General features: G+C 47.4%; 1 protein-coding gene across 4 annotated transcripts in view; it reads right to left on the bottom strand.

The window, feature by feature from the left end:
* SOCS6 (suppressor of cytokine signaling 6) overlaps positions 1 to 8,066 on the bottom strand; it is a 39,393-nt gene extending 31,327 nt beyond the window's left edge. The window contains exons 1-3 of one of the 4 annotated variants that reach the window (XM_059409813.1): positions 7,933 to 8,066; positions 7,142 to 7,263; positions 2,213 to 2,401 (exon numbers count right to left, since the gene is read on the bottom strand). The gene's annotated coding sequence lies outside the window, so the exon portion shown is untranslated. Of the gene's footprint in view, positions 1 to 2,212; positions 2,402 to 6,998; positions 7,087 to 7,141; positions 7,264 to 7,932 lie in introns of those variants that run through there. The other 3 variants (XM_059409816.1, XM_059409815.1, XM_059409814.1) reach the window with 3 other exon arrangements.
* Between the last annotated feature and the right edge of the window lie 15,403 nt (positions 8,067 to 23,469).

Genomic DNA, 23,469 nt, shown 5'->3' with positions numbered 1-23,469 from the left:
CACTGGTTAAGTACCCAGTAGATAAGGCCCTTTGAGAACTTTGTTTTACAAACTGGTTAAAAGTAAGGTCCAAAGATCTATGTTTGCTGCTTTCGTTTTTATTCTGGCTTTAAAAGTTGAGGAAAAAACTAAAAAAATTAAGATACTGATCCACGAAGTCCAACATCTGGTGAAGAAGAGCTTCAGTTCAAGACAAGAAAATGAAAGGGAAGAAATTACAGAAGAAACGGAGAATTTTCCTGTAAAGGAACGACACAAGCTCACAGACTGAAAGGCTCCATGGAACACTCAGTACAAAGAAGAACAATAAGCAGGCGCACCGTGATGAAATTTGTAGGAGATAGCAAAATGAAACTAAAAGCTTCCCCCAAAATGAGGGGAACATGACACACAACTGATGGGAAACAGCAACTAACTCAGTAACGCAGCAAACTGCTGGTCCAACATCTTCAAAATTCCAAGAGCAAATTTCTTTTCAGTGCAGCATGCGTTCCCAGGGAGCGACTTCTTGTGCGTGTGCACACTGCTCGGCACCCGTGCAGGGCCACGGCTTCTGGTAAATGGACTGTGAGGAACATGACATGTGTCACTTCTGGGCCAAATAGTTCAGGGCCAGCGTGACCCGTCAGCTCTCCCCTGCGCCTGCTGTGGTAATGCAGAGCCGTCGGGGGACGGTGACGGGGACCTGCGGGTGAAAGCAGACTGGACCCAAAGACGACGCAGGAAGAGCCCAGGCGCAGTGCAGACTTGGGGCAAGCAAGACAGAACTTCTATTTACCCGCGAAAATTTCAGAGTTCATCTATCAATGCAGCATCACCTACTCCATCCTGACTACAGCAATAACCGAGGGGCGCCAGGGTGGCTCAGCTGGTTAAGCATCTGCCTACAGCTCAGATCATGATCTCGGGGTCCTGGGATCGAGCCCCACACTGGGCTTCCTGCTCAGCGGGGAGCCTGCTTCTCCCTCTGCCTGCCGCTCCCCCTGCATGTGTGCATACACGTGTTCTCTCTGCCTCTGACAGATAAATAAAATCTTTTTAAAAAAATAAATAAATAAATAAAACAATAACCTAGAATTCTACACACACAGACTATAAATTAGATATTTGGAACATACATGCTTTCTGACAAAGACTGAACAAAACACAATAACCCCACCTTTCTCAGGAAGTTACTAGAATGAGCTCCATTAAATCAAGGACGTAAACTAAGAAACAGAATATAGGTAGCCTCACTCTGGAAAGAGGAGAAAAGAATCTCTAGGTTGCTATTATAGCTCCTGCTGTTCAGCCTCTTTAAGATAATGTCCCGACGCTTTAAGATAATGTCCCAAACACAGCTCACCCTCCAAGAGCCGGCTCAACTGTTACCTCCTCCACGAAGACACAGATTCAAGTTCCCCACCTCCCAGGAGTGAATGAAAACATCGCGCATCCACAGGACGTGCCCTCCAGTTGCGACTCTGCTAGCACTGTGGTCTATGACTTGGGCCGACTGCTTCACCTCAGTTTCCCTCTCCCCAGGATGTATGCAAGGATGAAGCTGGCCAATAATCTGAAGCTCCCTTTTAACCCTCAAATGCAGTAATTCTCCAAATGCACAAAACTATTAAAATCTTAAAATAATTCTATGTGTGTTAAATGCTTACATACTTCCACAGTCTGTGACATTTGGTAATAATATTATTCCCTAAGTATATTTTTTTCACTTTCAAAAGCAATTGTCAACAGATAAAAATGATTATTTTCATAGGGATGATATTTCCTTTAAAACCAAAATTAAGCTTTAATAAGAAACATCTCATTACTATAAACACCAAAACAAAATTTACAGAAGCAAAATCATACTAAGTAACAGTACACCAGTGAGAATTACCTTACTTTACCGGTGTATTAACCCTGCTGCTTCAACCATCCAGTGTTGCTGGGGTACCCAAAATAACACCTATTCCCCACAAGGACAACCATCAGCAGTTCCAAATAATAGGCCATCTAGAGCACGTGATGAATTTACCTTTCCCAAATCATTCTAAAGAATAACATCAAATTCTTAAAATTGTTTTTGATGGACATTTTTCCCATTGGGGGCCACAGAGTCCTCTGTTCTCCTAAAAGGGAAACCTTACACACAAGCACGCACACCAAATATAAATAATCTCGTGCTGTCACTGAAGTGCTGTACATAGGTGCCTCTTCGGATGACCAAATTTACCTGTTGCAAAACTTCAGGATGGCATAGTGACATCTTCAGGTTCACTGATGCTGAGATAACGGTTTGTCTCCCAAGCCTTCAGAGATCTCTGTCTTTTCTTCCTTCTTTCTTCTCTATTACTCAACAGTCTGCTCCCAAGGACAATGGGACAGTCACTGCTCCTCAAACATATTCTCCAAGTGTGATGCCCTTTTAATAATTTTAAGAAAATATTTCAGTGTGATGGCTGTTAACAGTGATACAAATGTACGTATATATATTGCACCAGTATAAAACAAGAGCCTGGAGCCCTGCAGAAGGCCAAGTGCTGTACCTTTGTTGGTCTACATCTCCCCCCAGCTGATTGCAGTGACCCAGTGCCAAGCAACTCGATAGCTGCCCACATCTGTAACCCTCACAATCCTAGTAGCTGCCACCATCAATACTTCCATGGGCTCCCACAGTCTTTCCTCTTTTATTTTCATTTTTCTTGTTCCTTTGGTCTTACTCCCTGTCCCACACAGGGCTTCTTTAAGAAAAACCAAGTCTTGGGATGCCCGGGTGGCTCAGTTGGTTAAGTGTCTGGCTTTGGCTCAGGTCGCGATCTCACAGTCCTGGGATGGAGCCCCACATCGGGCTCCCTGCTCGGCGGGAAGCCTGCTTCTCCCTCTGGTGCTCCCCCTGCTTGTGCTCTATCTCACACACACACTCTCAAATAAAGTAAATGCAAAAAAAAAAAAAGAAAGAAAAAGAAAAAAGAAAGAAAGAAAGAAAAACGAAGTCTTGCATATATGTTACTAATCACCCACAATGCTCCTTTTAGCTAACCTCAGTATATTTTAAACTGATTATTTTTTTTTAGGATTTTATTTATTTGACGGAGAGAAAGCACGCAAGCAGGGGGAGCAGGAGAGGGAGAAGCAGGCTCCCCAGTGAGCAGGGAACCTGATGCAGGGCTCAATCCCAGCACCCTGGGATCATGACCTGAGCTGAGGGCAGATGCTTAACTGACTGAGCCACCCAGGTGCCCCTAAAGTGATTATTAATATCAGCAGGTTATACTCCTCACTGAATCCATACATTTCTGTGTGTTTTCTCATTTAATCTCCACAACAATGCTGAGAAAGACACTATTACTATTTTACAGATAAAACAAGTAAGACCGAATTTATTTTAAAAACCTACCCTAGGGCGCCTGGGTGGCTCAGTGGGTTAAACCCTCTACCTTCGGCTCAGGTTGTGATCCCAGGGTTCTGGGATCGAGCCCCGCATCAGGCTCTCTGCTCAGCGGGGAGCCTGTCCCCCCCCCCCACCTGCCTCTCTGCCTACTTGTGATCTCTGTCAAATAAATAAATAAAATCTTTTTAAAAATAAATAAATAAAAATAAAATCCTACCCTATAAAGTCACAGAGCTGAAATTCAAACCTAGATCTTCATCCCTATGAAAGACTGCCTTCCCCATAACCAGTTAGTTATCTAGGCCTCGTACTGGTCTGATTCCAAATGAGGTTTTTTCCCTCCTGCTGAATTCCGCATCACAGAACTGAGAATGCCAGAGGTGCCAGATAACCATGGGTTTACCTTATCAAGCTCCGTGAGCTAACATTAAGGGAAATGTGCTCTGGAGTTGTTACTCTCCATACACTCTAGAGAACTACACTTCCAGAAGTGATGAAGGCCTGTGCCTACTCGTGAGTGGCCAGCTGGACACTTGAGTAAGCTCAGACCCACGTTATGGGTCTACAGCTAAAGACAGTTCCTGGGGTATCTGCCTGGCTCAGTCAGTAGAGCAGTAACTCTTGATCTTCGGGTCAAGTTTGGGACCCAGGTTGGGAGTAGACCTGACTTAAAAAAACATAAACAAACAGACCAAAAAAACCACTGTTCTCTCTGTGTAGGGTGAGCTGGGCCCTAAAGTTACAAAAACGTTGGTCTTATTAGTGTTATGATTTATTCAGCTAAGCAGATCAGATGGGCAACACAAAATAAGCAACACAAAAAGCCAACAGATTTCTACCATCTACCCTGTACACCCTTGCCTTTAATGTGTACACAACAACATAAAAACTACAAGCACTTTCTGTATGCCATGTCCCTAAAGGATGTGTTAGGGAGACACAGAAACACAGAGCACATTCTGCCCATGTGGGACTTTGAGGAGGAGAAAGACCAAAAGAAATAAAATAGTTATACGCTGCAGTAAATGTCATGATGAAAACATACAAACTGGTAAGACAGGACTCCTGACGGGCCTAGAAGGACGAGTAGTCGGGACAGACTTCCCCGATGCCATGAACCTGGGCTTGAGAGAGAATGAACTGACAATAAGAACAACACTCTAGGCAAATGAACTACCACGTCACAGATGAGGAGGCCAGAAACAGCCTGGAACGCGAGAGAACAGAAAGGCTAGAGGGTTAACTTCATGGTGAGAAAGACAGGGTTGTTTGAGATGAATGGAAGAACTGGGCAGAAATCTTGTAGCCCATGGTACAGAGTTTGGAGTTTACTTTAAATAAAATATTCACAATAACTCTGTCAGGTGGGTTTATTATCCTCACTTGAGCCCCACAGGAGGAGGACATGGAGGGACATGGTTCAAAGTCACAAAGCTAGTAATGTATATTAAAGATCAAACACCACCAAAAGGTACTCACGACCCTTTGCAACATGAGAATTCAAATCTTAAATGACTTTATCTAAGTACATCCATTCTCAAAACATCAGTAAGTCCACAGGCACCTAAAAATAATTGCCCCATTAAGTAAAATTTAATGTTTGTATGCATCATCAGAGATCCTGAAGTCCGTTTAAAATGTGCCTTAGTTCTAAAGCCTTCACTACTTACCTGCTAAACCAACATACTATACAGAATAACAAATTAACCACAAAAACATTAAAGACCACTTCACTGTAGATGCAATTTAAAACATGTCCCAATGCTCTTTCGTTTTTACTCCCCGAACTACTCTCTCTCAATCTAGTCATAGAACAAAGTTCCCCCTTTTTATGGCATACACTTGTATTATAAATTTCTCCCTTGTAAAAGGAGTAATTTTACAGAAATACTCAGGCACCACAGATGTGCCATTTCTAAAACTGGAAAAAGATTAGGGATGGGGACCAAGAACTGAAATAATCTTCACTTCCCATAAAAGATCCAACAAACAAAATAGCAAACAGTGATCCTAGCTTAGGTCATTTACCTACCTACCTACCGCTATTGAGTATTAAAATCTATGTGCACACACCCATTAGTTACGCTATATATAAATAACATGGGGTATCTGACCTCATATTCAACATATTTGTGTAACAACCCATTCCACATGACTGCATATTTTTGAGAAAACAGTAATTGCCACAAATTGAAAAATGGACATAACATTTCCATTTTTCAGACTATATTGTGACTTTTAAATAAGATCACACAAGTACTTCTATGAGCAAAATAAAAGATACTTGCTATTTTTTTTTAAAGATCTTATTTAACTGAAACACTGAGAGAGAGTGAGAGAGAGAGAGCACAAGCAGGGGAAGCTGAAGGCAGAGGGCAAGGGAAAAGCAGGCTCCCAGCTGAGCAGGGTGACCGATGTGGGGCTTGATCCCAGGACCCTGGGCAGAAGGCAGACCCCCAAAGACTGGCGCCACCCAGGTGCCCCAAAGATACTTGCTATTAATAACACAAGTTTCCTGAAAACCAACGGCAGTGGAGAAAAACTACCAGAGTTTTCTCTGAGGAGTGAAGTTACATAACAAGACAGTCTTAAGCAGACACTTGCTTCTGTTCCCCCCAAAAGAGGGGCGTTAAAAGGAATACTCCCGATGGCAAAATGGGTAAGAATCCAGTCAGCACAGCTTTTCCTCCCAGGTCATGGCACTGCCCAGGTAGGCTACAGCCCAGGTCAAGGTCACCCAAACCCCTTCCCTGCCACTCCCTATAAGGTGCTGCCTTGGGACGATGCCACGGGACACCCGAGAGTGTGCCCCTCGGTTCCGGGGAGGCCATGTTTAAGGCCTGCCCTATCTTCCCACTAAAAGAAGGCAAAAGGGCAGTGCCAGGTACCTCCGATCAATTTAGAAGGCATTTAAAGATCATAATAAGGGGGAAAATATTTCCAAAGAGATGCTGAATGGAGACCCAAAAAGGGTAAAGGCTCGTCCTTAACCAGAGCAAAGAGTGGAAAGCACTTGACCAACCCCGGATAATCAGTTCTCCTGAGATGCGTTATCAAGGGGACGGTCTGTGAGCCAGCTTCCCCAAAGGCAAGGAGAAAACGTTTCAGAAGGTCCTGGAACCAAAGGGTTGCGACGAAAGACTGTGTTTCGAACAGAGACGGATTCCGAAAGTTACCGCACCCGCCGCGAAGATGCAGCAGTGAGGAAAAATTAGAAAGCCCAGAGGAAAAGAGAAATATCCCCGGCTACACTTTCCCGCTTTGTCTGTGCAACTTGGTAAACAATACCACCGATGCTTTTAAGTGAGGAGGATCCTCCACAGCACGGAGTACTCCACTTAACACTCGTTCATTCAAGTAAGCTAAGTGGATTTCGCGCTCTGTGTTGGGTTTTTAAAGCCAATTTAAATGTGCGCCTGCCGTGGCTGAGGGCACGTCCGACACCTCGCCCTGAAGTCGGTGGCAGTTCACTTCTGTCTGATCACCCGCATCTGTATTCCAAGAAACCCCGGCCATTCAAAACGTCCTGGGGAACCGTGCGATGCCTCGCTCCCGTTTTTACTGGGATTACTACATTCTCCGACCCCGTCCTCGCACCCAGGAGCACGTCGCCTCACCCAGGACAGACCTTCAGGAAACATTTGCTGAACTGACTTCATCACGGTCCATTTCGTTCCCGGCAGCCCGCGCCGTGTCACCTATTCCCCCCACCCCCGGCCCTTAATTCCAAAACGCGGGGACGGGAACCCCAAATTCCACTTTCCGACTAACTGTGAAGTTGGCATCCAGCCTGCTGCGCGCATTCCGAGTTCTGTGCCAGGACCTGCCACCGAGAAACGTCAATAGTTGTGCCACATAATGAGCCACCATGGTGTCCCCGAAGTTGCCAACTCCTGAAGCAAATTGAAAATTAAGGCCTGTCTCGCTTCCAGGGGCCGCTGAAAAGCCCACGGCCCCCACCTCCGTGCGAGTAAATCCCATCCAGCAGCACCGTCACGCGCGGCACACGCGGGGGGCCCCCGGCGCGACCTCCCGGCGGGCGGGGGCGGCGGCGGCACCGACGCGGCCTGGGCCCTCCCGAGCCCGCGCGCCCTCCGGCCCCTGGACCACAGCCCGAGCCCGAGCCCGAGCCCGAGGAGCGGCCGAGCGGGCCGGGCGGCGGGCTGCGAGCCGCGCAGGCCCCGCGCCGCCGCCCCAGGCCTTCGCCAAGCCCCGGCCTCTCGCCGGCGGGGCTGCGGGCAACAAAGGCGGAGGCCCGGGCCGGCGCGCCGCGGACGGGGAGGCCGAGGGGTCGGACCGGCGCTCGGCGGAAGCAGGCCTCGGCCCTCCCCCGCCCGGCTCCCCGCCCGGCCCGGCTTCCCGGACGCCGCTTCCCCGCCGGCCGCCCCCCCCGCCCCGGCCTCCCCGCCCGCGGACCCGCCGCGGCGGCCCGGGCCTCGCGCCGCCCGGACCCTCGGCTGCAGGCGCGCCGGGCGGCCTCCCCAGCCCCGCGCGCGCCGGATCCGCCCCCGCCGCCCCGAGGGGAGCAGCAGCCCCCGCGGCCAGTTTCCCGGGTTACGGACGAGAGGGCGCCGACGGCGAAGCCCGGACCCAGCCCCCGACTCGGCTCCGCAGACGCTCACCCGGCGGCGGCCCGCTCCGCTTCCTCGCCCAGCGCCGGCGCGACTGCCGCGCTCGTCCCTCCTCTCCCGCAACTCCTCCCTCCTCCTCCTTCCTCCTCCTCCTCCTCCTCCTCCAGGAGGGGCGCGCGGCGGCGCCTGGGCCCGAGCGCCGAGCCGGAGCGGAGGAGCCGAGCGGGCCGGCCCGCGCCCTCTCCTCGGCCCGCGGCGCAGGCGGGCGTCCCGGCGCGGGGGGCGGGCCGGGCGGGGGGCGTCCGGGGGCGGGGGGCGGGGGCGCGCGGGGGCGCCGGCGTCCCGGAAAGGGGAGCCGGGGCGCGCGGAGGGCGCCGAGGGCTCCGGCGCGTCGGGGGACGCGAGGGGCGGAGAGGCGCGCGCGGGGCGTCTGAGGGCCGGGGGCGCGCGGGGTCTGGGCGCGTGCGGGAGTCGTGCGGGCGGGGTGGGGCGCCGCGGGTCGAGGAGTGGGGTTCGGCGGCCGGAGTCGGGCGGGGGTCCGACCCGCGTCCCGACCCCCAGCCCTGGGGGGGACGCTCGTGCCGCGCTCGTGCTTCGGCCCTGCCTCCCCTCTTCGGGCGGCCGGCGCGGAGAAGAAAATCGCGGCCCTCGGGCGCCGGCCCTCCCTGTGCCTCTGCGGCGGGGGTGGCGGCCGAGGGGCGCCCACCGGGCGCGGCGACCCGGGGGCGAGGGACCGAGGCCGGCCGAGCACGCCTGCCGGGGCGGGGCCCCTCTGGGGCCCTCTCCCCACCCCTCCTCCGGCTTCCTCGTCGGATGTGTTCGCGGACCGAAAACTTACTGCTTGCTTGAAGCCGTCTGCTTCTCCCTGTAGGACTTTTTAGTGCTTTGTACCGGAGTTCGCTATTGTTTGTGCCGCTGAATTTCACGGTAGCGTGATGTAAAAAGTTTCCTGTTGGTAACTTGGTTTCTTTGGAAATCGGATGAATGTGCCACCGACGTGTAGCAATACCAGCGGATTTTATTTTTGTCAATGAGAAGAATGAGAAGCCACAGGGAAAAAAATTCATTTCTCTTTTGATGAAAAGCTGTTAAAGCTCAGTGTCGTTAAAAGAAGTATTTTTGACTTTAAACGTTGTATTTCTTTAATAGGACCTTTTAAAAAGAGAAACAGAAGTTCATGTTCAAGTGTGAATTTATATCTGGATTACATCTCAATAAAGCTGTTAGTTTAAAAAAAGCTCAGGTAATTGATCTTAATTACTATAAATGTCTAATTACAATATTCATCTAAACAAAATCTAGATTAGTAATTTAAAAATTGGATTATCAGGTAATTCGATCGGTTTTTATGACTGAAGAGTATGTATGAGACTGATGTCATCTAGTGTGTGTGATTCACCAGACTCAGTGTTCTTTTCGGTTCTTACCTGTATTTATGAATAAACCTGCGCTGTTACTGTTATCCGGATATAAATGCTACTCAATTCTCAAATGTCTACCTGTAGTGAATGTAAACTAAATAGAATGGCCAGAGAGGTTAACAGTAATAACAAGTAATAAGCAGCACACTTTTCAACGCGCCCCCTCAGAAGGAGAGTGTGTGGATTAGTGGGGTTTATCATCTGATCCAAAGAACCCAGGAGCCCCCCAGGGACAATGGGCCTGATGAGCTCTTAGCCAAGCAATGCACTGACTCCTCCAGCAGATAGGATCAAACCCTGGCCTTCTGAGTCTGTCTGAGCTGGTCAGCATCTTGGCTTTGATAGTTCATACAGTTGTGACCTTAACCAAGGTTCTCAGCTGTAATTTCAGATTCTACTTGTAAAGAAGCAGGGTGGGGATGGGGGAGTGGCTTTAGAGGTGAACTGTGTCAGATAGCTGTGAAGATTACATGAAATAATTGCACAAAAACCACTTAATTTGGTGCCTGGTCCAGAAGGATTATCATTACTAGATAATGTATATTTTATGAGCCAGGCATTGCATTAAGTGCTTTTGAATATATAATCTGCTTTAATTTGAACAAGTATCTATAGGTTGCGTATTATCATCTCCACATTGCAGATGATGAAAATGAGCCTTCTTGTGTATAAGTAGGAAATAACTTTCACACTGTTATTATGGGGCAGAGCTGAAATTCAGACTTCGGTCTCTCTGACTCCAGAATATGAGCTTTCAGCCACTAGATTAAAATAGCATTAGTAATGCAGCAACAACTTCAGTGTAGAGTTACTAGTGGCTGAATACACTATTAAAATCTTCCTGTTTGCCTGAATTCCAAACACTTCTTGGCAGTAGACACGTGCTCTCAACCAAGCCTTCCTCTAGCAGCAGCTCCATCACCCTTTGGGGGAAATCTTATCTTTGCTTATTAAACTCAGCACTGCTGAGAGGCAGGCCCAGGACGAAGACTGCTGTTTACACTCTTGTCCAGGATTGTCACCCTGCAGCAAGCGATGCGAACGAGGAAAGTGGAGGGGAGAAGGGGATTGACCCACCCTAGTAGGCTCCCTGGACCAGATGGTTCCTTGTGCCTGCCCCCGAAAGCCTGCTAAGAAACTCCCGTTTTGCTCCTGCTAACCAATTTCCATTCCCTGCAACCAAAAAGGCTATGTGATAGATACATGTACTTGCTAAAAGATAATAATAGCAAAGGGTCTTATTGAAACTCTCCTATTGAGGGAGCATGGTTCCACCTTTTCCTCCTAAAGTCATAGCTTCTACAGCCAGAAAGACCTTTTTTGGTCAACAACATCAATACCACCATTTTACGGAGGAAGAAACAGACTCAGCGATGGTATGATCTGTCCAAGATGACAAAGTTAAAAGCAGCTGAGTCATGACTTGGACTGCCATCCCCGGACTTCCAGTCTGGTTTGATTTCTAGTATTAAATAAATGTCTTACCTTCCCTGAGAAGGGGGAAAGAAGAGAAAATTGGGCGGCAGCAGGATGGCAGACAGGGGCAGCCTTCCACCCTCTGGGCCCCCAGGGAAAACTGCCCAAGTGAGCAGAATTCCACACCCTTAATGTTCCTTTCTCCTTCCCATGGCCCTTCTGCTGCCTCCCACCTTCCGGTCTTTGAGAATCCTAAGCTATCCCCCACTCATTCAAGTTCCTCATTTGGTACTTACCTGTGTTGAAGAGGGTCCCTCAAGATGCAGGTCCTTCCCAGAGGCTCGGAATGTGACTTGGTTTGGAAGTGGCATCTTTGCAGACGTAGTTCAGTTAGTATGAGGTCATATTGGAGAAGGCTGAGACCCTGGTCCAACATCATTGGTGTCTTTATGAGAGACGCAGAGGCAGATGCATGGAGAAGACAAGGTAAAGACACAGGGAGAATGCTAGGAAGGCAGAGATGGCAGTGAAGACAACCAAGGAAGCTAAGGAACTCCAAGGATAAGTGACAGCCAGCGGAAGCTAGGAAGAGGCAAGAAAGGATTCTTCTGGGCCTTCATAGCTAGCAAGGCCCTACCAACACCTTGGTTTTATACTTCAAGCTCTCAGAACCATGAAAGAATATATGTCTGCTGTGTTAAGCACCTAGTTTGTGGCGGTGGCAGGGTGGCTCAGTGGGTTAAGCCTCTGCCTCCAGCTCAGGTCATGATCTCAGGGTCTTGGGATGGAGCCCTGCATCAGTCGCTCTGCTCAGCAGGGAGCCTGCTGCCCCCCCCCACCTGCCTCTCTGCCTACTTGGGATCTCTCTCTCTGTCCAATAAATAAATAAAATATTAAAAATCAAAACAAAACAAAAAAAATAAACAGCGCCCAGTTTGTCGTACTTTGGGGTGGTACGTGGGGAATGCATCCAGGACTTCCAGGTCCACCCAGCCCAGGTGGCTGTTTGCTGGAAGCCTCCTCCCAACTCAAGCTTCTCTTTGCAGAGGCTCCCGGTTACCAGTGTTGACCGTAGGTCCCAGTGTGCCCAAACCAGTACCACATTATAACTGTTGTTTTGTCATCTCCAAATTGTTCCAGAGATTGAGAAACATCTCAATAATTGTTCCAATAAATTCTGTGTTCACCCGGCCTCCGTCCTAATGTGTAAAATAGTGACTCAGTTACACAACATCAAAGCTCCTTGAGAACTGGACCCAGACTGCTTCTCCAGCCTCACAGTCCACTTCCTTATATCATACTTTGCTAGGCCACACGGGGCCACTTCCCTTCCAGATAGTTCCAGCTCTGTGCCTTAACTCATGCTCTTCTCTCTGCCAAGAATGTTCTTCCATTTCACCCACCCCTACCTTCTGATTATTTCTGTTTATTGAAAATCTTATCATCAGTCAAGTTCAGATCTGCCCAGTCAGAAGTGACATCATTCTATTCAGAACCCCCACCTTGGGTTCAACCTCTTTTTAGAGCACTTCGCCCTAAATTGAAAAAAATCTCTCTCCTCCTTTGAATGCAGATTTTTTTTTTTTTAAGGTTTTATGTATTCACTTGACACAGAGAGAGAGCGCAAGCAGGGGGAGCAACAAGCAGAGGGAGATGGAGAAGCAGGCTCCCCGCTGAGCAGGGAGTCCCATGTGGGGCTCAGTCCTGGGACTCCAGGATCATGAGCTGAGCCAAAGGCAGACACTTAACCTACTGAGCGCCCCCCCACCCCTGTGCCCCTGCAGATGCTTTATCTTACTCATCACTGCATTATACTACTAGTGCCTTGAGTAAAGACTTCACACAGTAAAGACTCAAATGTTTGGTAAATAAATATGAATATTCCACTCCTCTCTCCATCTCTTTGGGGATGGCTCAGTGACAAATGGGCTTTCAAAATCCCTTTTAAAGATCCATTTCCAGATGTAGGGTGGCTAGTTAGAACTTCAGGAAGGGACCAACACCTGCTTTCTGGGGGAATGTCTGTGCTATTTTGATCAGCAGCTAGACTCTACTCGCTGTGAACGGGCTGAAGTCAAAGGAGTGATGCCCACCTCCCAGAACAATGAGCTCTGAGGATTTTTAAAACCAGACGGAAGGTCTGTGGACACCTGTTGAGTCAGAAAGGCGGCACTGCGACAGAACACCGTTCCTGTGTAACGAGTCCGCGGCGCTGCAGGCCTAGCTTCACACTATTCTATTTCAGATCAAAGATTCCTATTTGTAGACAATTTAAAGAAATACCTCACTCTTTCTTGTCTTCTCCACTTCCACGATCCAGGGCCCCTCTGACTGCTTAGGAATGTTTCACTGTGTAAGGTAATCCTGTTGATTTAGTGCAAAAAAATTTAGCAAATACCCATTCCGATGAGAACTTGATGGCATGAATTTGCCTCCCCAGAAATTTAGGAGGTATGTTCTGTTACAGAATATCACCCTGTATTACCCTCACCCCCACTAAGCCACCAATGCAAGAATGTGCTAGAATTCTTCCCTATAGTAGGCAGAGAGCCAGAACTCCTATGGCCTGCTCAGGGTAGTCTGAAACTGCCATCACAGCTCGGGGTGACGTGCTAGCTGTGCAGAATCCCATCTCTTTGGGGTGCCTGGATGGCTCAGTTGTTAAACATCTGCCTTGGGCTCAAGTCATGATCTCAGGGTCCTGGGATCAAGCCCTGCATCAGACTGTCTGCTTGGCGGGGAGTCCTGGCAAACCATAAAAAAGGGGAAAAAAAGTACTGTGCCTCCTATGGCATTGACTAATATTCTGTATTAGAATTTTGTTCCTTTAGATTTGAAGGTCTTAAGGTACAAATACCTTCCCAGAAGCAATAGCGCTTTCAAGTATCATTACCCTGTGATCCATGTATTACTATCATACTGTTATTTGATTCTCGCGTCATTTTCAACTTTTTACGTCTAGGTGTTCCCCAATTTACCTATGCAATTCCATTCTAAGAACTTCTTCGTAATTTATAAATTCATTTTACAATTCAATGTTTCTAAGGAAAAAATGCAATGTCATAAATGGTCATTAGATTCCCAAATTATCTCCTCTACCCAACTAAAAAGATTGTAATATAATTCAACTATACGACTAGAATGAATATTAAATCTTCCCGGTTATCCAATATGCTATATGTTATTCAAAAGCTACCCTAGTCTATTAGCGGCAGGCTCTTGAGGAATGAGTAGCAACTGGGAACCACATGGTTCAGTAAACACATCAGGACTCAGCCCCCAGGAGGAAGGGCTTTGCTGGACCCACATGCTGGCTTCCAGTCTACGCAGGAAAACTACAGTAGGGGTCAGAGAAAAGTCAAAATTGCAAGGAAAATGTCCCCAGTGTAAGTATTGTGTTAGGTACTGGTGTGGTATTAGGTCTGGGAGTCTGTTAGGTACTGGGAGCCTCTCGTATAAGTATGGTGTAGGGTACTGATGTGGGTTGAATTGTATCTCCCAAGAGATACGACTAAAGCCCTAACCCCCATACCTGTCAATGTAACTTTATTTGAATATAGAGTCTTTGTAGACATAATCGATTTAGTACAAAATCATACTGGATTCGGGTGGGCCCTATGCCGCTGACAGATTCTTGCATGAGGGAAATCTGAGGATGTGCACCTGCTCTCATTCAGGAAGGCAGAGACCCAATCACGGAGACAGGTGAGCTGTAAAGAGCCAGATGGCAGCTTCGACTCATTCCATATCCAATAAGTAGCTCCTGAGCACCTAAGTCCCAGCACATAACTATGTTCCAGGGGTAGCTCTCAGCCCAGCAGATGTTTCCGCAGACGTTAGCTGAGCACCCACTGTATTCTAGGCATAGTTCTTCATGTGGTCGATAAGGAATAGGGACGTGAAAGTGCTCTTAAAGGGTTTAATTTAGTGGGAATGGGGGAGGAAAGGGGTGGGAAGAGTTGACCCTAAATAATTAAGCAAATAAACAGAAAAGTCTAGATTATAAATGTGCTATAAAGGCAGTAAAATGGGTGATGAGAAAGACAGTAACTGGGGAAGGGTTGGCGGCACTTGTGTAAGAGTCAATCCAGGAGGGCTGCTCTGAGGAAGCCATCCTCACTCTGAAACTTGAAGGATGAGGATGAGAAAAAAATGTGAAGGTCTTGGCAGGGAAGCCTTCTGGGAAAACCTCTAAGGTCTGACAGAATTTGGCATATTTGAGGAAGAATGAAAACTGGTGTGGTTAGAACATGGTAACGGGTAGGTGGGAGATAAAGGCGGAATGGGGGGGCACTGACAATCATTTCAGCCTTGGGGCACCTGGGTGGCTCAGTGGGTTAAGCCTCTGCCTTCGGCTCAGGTCAGGATCTCAGGGTCCTGGGATCGAGCCCCTGCTCAGCGGGGGGCCTGCTTCTCTCTCATTCTCTGCCTGCCTCTCTGCCTACTTGTGATCTCTCTCTCTGTCAAATAAATAAATAAAATCTTAAAAAAAAAAAGAAAGAAAGAAAGAAAGAAAACCATTTCAGCCTTATAGGTAGGGAGCTTTAGTTTTATTCTAAGAGTGATGGGAAGTAACGAGGGGATTTAATCAGGGGTTGGTGCAGACTGTCTCCTTGCTGCACAGAGAACGGATTTTTCTCCGGACAAGGTTAGAAGAAAGAAGAGTAGGAGCCCAGGTGACGGGTGATGGCAGTTGGGACTGGGTTGGAGGTCACAGAAGTCAACTGCATTGATGTGGCTGGCCTTAGGAATTTAACAGGAGAGTACAACTAAGCGAAGAGCTGGATGAAGGGGTTTTGGTGATTATAAAACATATCCAGAATTCTTTGACACTCTCCTCCCCTTAATTTGGGCTAGTGACTCCCTTTAAACCAACAAGGCAAATTTATTTAATATAAAGTTTAGGCAACATGGGCATCTTCACAAAATGAAGATGTGAAGAATTGGTGAAGCCTGCGTGTTTTCAGACTAAGTATGAGGGACAGTGAAAAGTCGTGGCAAGACACCAGAGGACGAAGAGTTTGAGTGTAGCAAACTGGAGGAGACTTAGCAAGGTGTTCAGACTTCGCGAAGTGTCCCTTTATCTTTGGAGATAAGGATGCTCCTTTCCTCTGGGATACGGAGGACACCTCTGACCTGCTTCACATGTAGGTCAGAAAGTCTTTCCTAGGTTTTATGACCTGCTTTGGGGCAAAGAAAATTCTTTCTGCTTATGCCATTACTCAAATTCCTTCAGCTTCAAATCTTCAGTATGTCAAGTGTCCATATTTTGGGGTAGAATGTCCTGAACCCATCAAGAAAAGCCTAATTCCATCAGGCACCTGGGTGGCTCCATCACTGGGCGTCTGTCTGCCTTTGGCTCGGGTTGTGATCCCGGGGTCCTGGGATTGAGTCTCTCTCTGTCAAATAAATAAATTAAATCTTAAAATAAAAGAAAAGCATAATTCCTTACCAGAACTTTTGTGTCTCTGCTGCTATCTCTTCAAAGGATATAAGCCCAAAGGGTAAAACAAGAAAAAGTTCTCTACTGACCTCTTAAATTATAATCCTGCAAATTAAACGGACAAAAGACAGAATAACAGGCAAAAAGGCATGTACATTTTTAAATTAGTGTTAATATTTTTATGGGTATAGGGGCTTCATGGAAAAGAAGTAGAAACCCAGGGGTACCTGGGTGGCTCTGTTGGTTAAGCAACCGACTGCTGATGTCATCTCCGGTCATGATGTCAGGGTCCGGAGATGGAGCCCCCAGCAGGGCTCTGCGCTGGGCGAGGCGCCTGCTTGGGATTCTCTCTCTCCCTCTCCTTCTTTCCCTCCTCCTTCCTCCCCACTCATGCGCCACCCCCCCACCCCCCGCATGCTCTCTCTCAAACAAAAAAAAAGTACAAACCCAAAGAAGCATTTAGAGTTGGGCTTACATATAATTATAAATTGTAGAGAAATAACCAGGCAGAGGAAGAGGGACTGAGCTCAAGGGCAATAAATTGTGGGAAGGGGACCAAGAAAGGCATCGTCATTAAGAGTAAGGATTTTTACCCAGACTCCTCTCCTCCCCTCCCCTCCCCTCCCCTCCTCTCCCCCCTCCCCTCTCCTCTCAGTGCCTCTTTGATCCTCCCGGAAGAACACCCTACAAATGGAAATGTACAAATGGAAATGTACATCACCTTCGCAGAGGGAACATGTGCCCTGCTTTTAGGCAGGAAAAACCGAAGGCGAAGAGCTCCTCCTGTGTCTGCCATTTCGGACTACCTTCAGCTCAGAAGCATCTACCGATACGCCTAAGTGGCCTATCATGGGGTACCACATACTGACCACCTCCCAAAGTTAAAGCTGCTGCACTGGCAACAATTTTCCTCTCTTAGAATTTACTGTGCAGCTAGATTCTTGAGAATGAGACTAGTCACAGATTACAGAATACCTTAAATGTGCTGAAAGTCAGATTTATCTCAGAGAAAATACTGCAAGGGGCAGACATTGGAACTGTAAAAAAAAAAAAAAAGGAGTCTTATATCCCTTAGCAGGCAACCCAAGACAAACACATAGAATGTCAGTAGTAATACATAAGGCCACCAGTCAATGACTAGTAAAGCATTCATACCAATTATAACTTACATGGAAGTAATTTTACTCTTTTCAGCTAACAGCAGACCTGTTTGAAAGGGAGGAGATGTGTGCTCAGGCAGGGAAATATCGGTCCTGCAAACATCTTGTTGCGTAACAATAAGGAACATACCTTTGGTATTGGTATGTGTAAAATTTCCTATCCTGAGTCACATCTCAGCAGTGGCCGGTTGGTCTTGGGACTTGAGATCCAAAGGCACTCTCTTTGAAGGAAGTGTAGAAATGTTTTCAGTGAATGATTTCCCCACAAGGATCCATTTTCATGGCCCCTTGGTTCTGAGTTTTGGCGGAGGTTGGGAACAATGGGTGCTAAGTATCCGCACACTGAGTGCTAATCTATGCCAGGCTTGCAAGAGGAGTGGCTCTGAACCTGTTTTGCCTGAATTAACCAACCCACCCAGCTTCCGGGTACAAAAGGAAAAAGGCTGTGTGTCCGTCCTTCCCCGAGGGAAAAGGAGTTGTTTCCTCCCCATTTAAAGCCAAATGGCGACAAGCTTCAAGAAAACCAGAGTCTGGGGCGCCTGGGTGGCTCAGTGGTTAAAGCCTCTGCCTTCAGCTCAGGTCGTGATCCCAGGGTCCTGGGATCGAGCCCCGCGTCGGGCTCTCTGCTCAGCAGGGAGCCTGCCTCCTCCTCTCTCTCTCTCTCTCTGCCTGCCTCTCTGCCTACTTGTGATCTGTCAAATAAATAAAAACCTTTAAAAAAAAAAAAAAAGAAAAGAAAGAAAACCAGAGTCTGATCTGGGGCCTTGGTAGGGGTGTTGGGGGCCTGATGTCACAGTCACACATGAAAATGTTGAAGGATATGGACACACTAGGGCTGCCAGACCCAGTAGCAAAACAGAACAAAAGACTCACAACACCTCTGCAGTGTGGCAGGCTAAGGGTATGGGAACCACCTGTGGGCTTTGTGGGCCTGTAGACAGAGCTAGAGTCAGGTGACGTACAAAGGACTCTGCCCTAGAGGGTATTAAAGAGAAAAATTATTGTGATGCTTGTTAAGACAGTAAGGGAGACTTTCTTGTGATCTATGTAAAGACAACTGGAACAGCAGAGAGAGACTGGCTTCACTCTGAACACAGCAAAGACTGCTGAGGCTTTACAGCCCACAAGCAGAGCGAAGGCGGCCAGTGGATGGAAAATTACTCAGTGGAAATAGGACTAAGTGGAGGGAGTCTTAGAGAGTCTTGCTAAATCATCACCATCTTGTGAGGAGACCCAAGCTACCCACAGAGAAGCCTAAGTAGGCAAGAACTGAGGCCTCCAGCCGACAGCAAGCACCACATGAGTGCGCCATCTTGGAAACCCTCGCCCCACATCAGCCTTCAAAGGACCCGCAGCCCAGCCCATGTCTTGCCTTCAAAATCAGAAGAGACCCCACACCAGACCCACCCAACCAAACTACTTCTGAGTTCTTGGCCCAAAGAAACTGAAATAAAATGTGTTTATTGTTTTAAATCACTAAGTTTTGGGGTGATTTGTTATGTAGGAGAGAAGTAATATACCCCATTTTACAAATAAGGAAAATAAGGCACAGAGAGGTTAAATAACTGGTTGGTGTCATGCTGCTCTAAGTGACAAAATCGGGATTTGAACTTACATCATCTGGTTTAGTGTGCCGCCTTGACAGACCTATGCCTTTGCCATGGAAAGAAAGTGAGTTGTGCCGCTCAGCATGGAGATGGATGGGACCTCCCGGTGGCCAGCAGGTACGTGAGTGGGCCCATGTATATTTGACCACGGGAGTAGTCTTTTAGTTTTCAGAATTTTGAATAGACTTTTATTTTTAGAGGAGTTTTGGGTTCACAGCAACATCAAGCAGAAAATTCTGATCATTATTTTTTAACCATCAAACCTTTGCACGTATTTGAGCTTACCCGGTAGCTGATAATAATTGAGTATTTTATAATAAAGATTAGTCTGTGCTCTTTACACTAAAACTATTTTTGTGAAGGAAATGTTTTCTTTTACCTGATTTACATCTCTTCTTCATTCATTTTCACCTGGCTTTTATGATTTAATTTGTAATAGGCAGAATACTTGATTTATTTATTATTTTTTAGATTTTATATATTTATTTGACAGACAGAGATCACAAGTAGGCAGAGAGGCAGGCAGAGAGAGAGGAGGAAGCAGACTCCCCGCTGAACAGAGAGCCTGATGCGGCGCTTGATCCCAGGACCCTGGGATCACGACCTGAGCCGAAGGCAGAGGCTTTAACCCACTGAGCCATCCAGGTGCCCCAAGATGTTTGATTTAAATAACTGAATGAAGTACTAACATTTTAAGAAAGTAATATTCAACATCCACTTGTGAGGGTTCAAAATATGTAAACTGCTTAATCTTTCAACCTTACTTATGTCCTCATAAAAAGACGCTGCACACCCTGATCGTGTTCTTGGTCTCATCTGTCTTCCACATTCTCTCTTTCCGGTTGATTTCAGGGTAATCACCTTGCCATGTCCGTGGTAACCGTACTTGCTAAATCATCACCATCTTGGGCAAAGAAGAAAGTATGGGAAAGGGAGTGAGGGGAGCAAACCAGTTTCCAACGCTCTCTCATTCCTAAACTTTTGATCAAGAGGAGCTGGGAAGGTAGAGTTAACCTTTAACTATCTATTAATAAGTATCAAAAGACAAATGCTAAGTCAGCCAACTGCATACATCTTTTCCCTTTCCCTTCATTACCCCTAGGTTGTCAACTTGAAAAAGTATGACTTCAAATGAGACCCAGAAATAGAAGAGGCTGTGCACCAGCTTAGGAGAAGCACTCGGCAAAAGACAAGTCTTTGTTATATAAGGAAATAAATGAGCGCTGATCAAGAAACACCAATTTAAATATTATCTTTCCGTCGGGACATACTGTATACTTCATTACAAGAGCAAACCAACATCTATTAAAAATAAGTAATTTGGGGGTACCTGGGTGGCTCAGTCACTAAGCGTCTGCCTCCTGCTCAGGTCATGATCCCAGGGTCCCTGCTTGGCAGGAAGCCTGCCTCTCCCACTCCCCGCGCTTGGGTTCCCTCTCTCGCTGTGTCTCTCTCTGTCAAATAAATAAATAAAATCTTTTAAAAAAGTAATTTTGACTGAGCTTTTGAAATGGTTTTCTAACAGATCTTCCCTCTACAATGTTGCTGAATGTGCGTAAACTCAGGAAAAATCTGGCAACTCCGGGATTTAGCTTGGAAAGAAAAGCCACGGAAGACCTGGGGAGCTATTGAGGAAACATCAGTGTGATTCAGATCTCCTTCTGTCATTGACTGTTTACAGGTTCGGCTGTGTTTGAAAACAGTTCTGTAGGGATGGGGGGTAAGGGGTCGATAGCAGTCCGAGCTGTCAGCTCTCCTTTGGCGGGTCTCAGTGAGCTCCGGACAGGTGCCCCCTGCATACAGATGCCCCCGCACACAGAGTAGCTCTGGGCTGAGTCGAGGCTGAATGTTGAGTGGCAGTGGGATGAACGTGTTATTCCCAACAAACGACTTGCGGGGGTGGTTTACTTAAGTCTTTATTTCTAGGTGGCACAGAGAAATAGGCTTCACTCTTAGATAGGCTGAGGCCAGACCAGCCACACACACACATAAAAGCAGAAAAGGATAGATCCAAATAGAAGGTCTTCCTATGTGGGCCCATGGGTTGTCCCAGGGTGTTCCTGAGGAAAAGGCCAAAATGCCCCTCAACAACTGACTTTCGCTCTGTCAAACCTTCCTGATTTCAGGTTCCAGGTTCCTTAGGAGTCCCTCAGTGAAGTTGCTACATCCTTAGGTAGGGGCGTCGGGGCCCCTGTGTAGGAGAGATGCTGCCTCGGCTTCTCTGCAAAGCGTGCGAGGCTTGCTGGCTTGATGCAGGCGGAGAGATCCAGGGGAGGAAGAGGGCAGCCGGCAGCTGGGGAGATGTCCGCGCCCCAAGGGAAATGGGGGGCACCTGCCGGGGTCTGCACGTGCTCTCCAAGTGTCCTGGTGTCTTTGGGAGCGTGACATTAAACAGCAAATAAAACACATCACGACAGGTAGAAAGACGCTGAGGGACATCTACCTATTGAGTCATTTGGCATTTCCCCAAAATGTGTCACCCTGAGCAGTAATCACAGGATTCTAAGACTGACTGCTAACTTCTTCGGTACGGTATGCAAAAGTCGTTTAAAAACACATCCTTAAAAAAATAAAATAAAATAAATAAAAATTTAAAATTTAAAAAATAAAAAAATAAAAATAAAAACATATCCTGCGGGACGCCTGGGTGGTTCAGTGGGTTAAGCCGCTGCCTTGGGCTCAGGTCATGATCCCAGCGTCCTAGGATCGAGTCCCGCATCGGGCTCCTTGCCTGGCAGGGAGCCTGCTTCTCCCTCTGCCTCTGCCTGCCTCTCTGCCTGCTTGTGTGTACTCTCTCTCTCTTTCTGGCAAATAAATAAAATCTTTTAAAAAAATAAAATAAAAAATAAAAACACATCCAGCTTATGCAGAGGCTCGTCTTGGGGTCCAGCGACAAGACAACGAGCGCCGCGGGGTGCGTGCTCCCTGCCCCCTCCTCGCGGCGCTGCGGTTGCAGCGGGGACCGCCCTCCTTGGCTCTAGGTTTGGGGAGATACTTCTAGGCCCTTCCATCTCACACCGGGGCTGCTCCCTGCGCTTGCCTCGCCCGGGCGGCTGTGGGTGGCAATGGCTCTGTGTGGCCACTGGGTCCCGGGTGTCATCGGCCCTTGTGAGTCCTGAGCTCTGCTGCCCACCACACCACTCCATGCACCGTCTCTTTCTTAAGCTTTTTTTTTTTTTTTTTTTTTTTTTTGGTTAAAGCCTTTCGGTCCGCCTTCTGTTCTGCCAGCGCTCTGCGATAGCACCTCTTTTTTGCACAGCCTGCAAATGGATGCAATTCAGGTCTGGAGCTTGGAGGAGTCGGATTGGAGCACACATTCCAGAACCAGGCTGTCGTTCCATTTTCGGGATAAGCCCTAAGCATACTCTGCTGGCCTGGCAATATGCTCACTTGGCGAGGCTGGACATTTCTCAGAATTCTGGGCCCGGTATATTTGTGGTTGGTGGGGGGGAGGTTGGGGGAGCCACAGAGACATCCGCAAAAGGGAAGTGGAGTGGCGGTTAGATTATTCCGATGCTCAGGAGATCAGTGGAGAGGCCCAGGCTTTGGGGCAGCTCACCCATTTGGTTGCATTTTCCTGCCGGCTCGCCTTGTTGGTCCGGACGTTCTTCCACACCCTCCCCGGGCTGCTCTGATGCCTGGGCCAGGTGTGTGTTTAGCTTGGAGGCGGAAAGTGCCAGATTCCCCTGAATAGAGCGATGGGCATCACCAGCATAGAGCGATGGGCACTTAGCAGGTTCCAGTCTGTCTCTGTGGGCTCCAGCTCCTGCCCCCTGACTTCCAGATTCCCTGACACTTTTCCTGGTCTGGTCTTCCCTTCCTGCCTATGGCCCTGAGACTGAAGACCACATAGCAGATAGAAAGACCTGACAGAGACCGCCTAACCAGCTCCTGTGATTGTGCAAGGTCAAGCCATACGATACACACATGTTTCTATAACAAAGAATATATATAGTGGTTTTGCGACTGTAATAAAACCCCCACATATTTAAACCACAATTCTTTTTATCTGCCCTATTTAGTTTCCCTTTTATCTCCCCTACATGTTAAAATACTTCCTGTTACTTTCTTCTTTATTAATGCCATTTCAACTACAATTTCAGAGCTTCATTACCTTCTAAAATATCTTAGAAATAACACTGTGCAATGGTATTCTCTCTGAAAACATAATTAACTAATTAATGTCAATCCGAATGCCTGCTTTGAGGCCATAAGCATCCTCACAAAGGCTAAGATTTGGAAATTGAAATAAAATTCAAATGAGCTATTTTTGTTATTTCTCAAGCCATTTTATGGTTGTTATCAGGTTTTGTGAAAATACTTAAAAAATCATTAACTTATAAATCTTAAATGACCTGTGCATTTTGCTTATCCATATTAATGCCATTCTCTCTCTCTCTCTCTTTCTCTTTAGTTTATGAATGTCTAAATTGGTCAGAAAATTGGTGTTATCTATCCTTCTATTAAACTACTTCTAGTAA

This window comes from Mustela nigripes, chromosome 8 (assembly GCF_022355385.1).
Source record: "Mustela nigripes isolate SB6536 chromosome 8, MUSNIG.SB6536, whole genome shotgun sequence".
Classification (NCBI taxonomy): domain Eukaryota; kingdom Metazoa; phylum Chordata; class Mammalia; order Carnivora; family Mustelidae; genus Mustela; species Mustela nigripes.
This window is presented reverse-complemented; position numbering and strand designations above follow the sequence as displayed.